This window comes from Eriocheir sinensis, unplaced genomic scaffold (assembly GCF_024679095.1).
Source record: "Eriocheir sinensis breed Jianghai 21 unplaced genomic scaffold, ASM2467909v1 Scaffold1086, whole genome shotgun sequence".
NCBI classification, from domain to species: domain Eukaryota; kingdom Metazoa; phylum Arthropoda; class Malacostraca; order Decapoda; family Varunidae; genus Eriocheir; species Eriocheir sinensis.
The window spans coordinates 51519-52500 of record NW_026110392.1 but is presented as its reverse complement, the minus strand read 5'-3'; positions in this window follow the sequence as shown (position 1 = coordinate 52500).

The window sequence follows — 982 nt, the reverse complement described above, 5'->3', positions numbered from 1 at the left end:
GTTCAGACGACAGTGTTCCTCTTATCGAAGTGAAAAAAAGTAGAATATATATATATATATATATATATATATATATATATATATATATATATATATATATATATATATATATATATATATATATATATATATATATATATGTATATATATATATTTAGACGAGTTTCTGATTTAAGTTCGTTTTCTTTAAGTTTTTAGTATTTAGGTTTAAGTTTTGAGCTACTCGTCTTCAAGTATTTTTTTTCGTTTTCCTCATTTCCCTTTCCCTTTCTTGAGCTGTACATTTTTGGCAGAGTCCGTACGGGTTCACATCTAGAGGAGTTCCTGGTTCAAGTTCGTTTTCTTTGAGTGTTCGCAGGTTTGCGTTGGTAGTCACGTGGTCCACATACGCGACCGTGGTCTGGCAACGGAATCAATACCACGCAAGCTATGTAACACTAAGCATGGGGGAGGCACGTGGGATGGACACAGCGGTATAGATTATGCTTCTTCGTGCGCCTCCCACGCCGCCTTCATCCTCCTCCAAGGCCGTTATCGCTTCAGAACAGCAGACCATCACCTCACACTCGGCCGCTCTCGTCTTCACCAATGTCTAGACGGCAACTGAATTTTTCTGTCGCGTTTGTATCATCAACGAATCCAGGTTTTTTATTTACTCTTTTTTTCTTTTGTTCTAATCACCAACCAGGTCTTGCACATTTTTCAAAACCTAACATTCATTTTTTCTAGTTTAATTGATTTGCTACGATCTTATTTTTTATTTACTCCTTTTTTATTCAAGGTATTGTATATTTTTCAAAACCTATCATTCATTTTTTTTTATTTACTCCTTTTTTATTCAAGGTATTGTATATTTTTCAAAACCTATCATTCATTTTTTTTTATTTACGCCTTTTTTATTCAAGGTATTGTATATTTTTCAAAACCTATCATTCATTTTTTCTAGTTTATTTGATTTCCTAACATCTTATTTTTATTTACT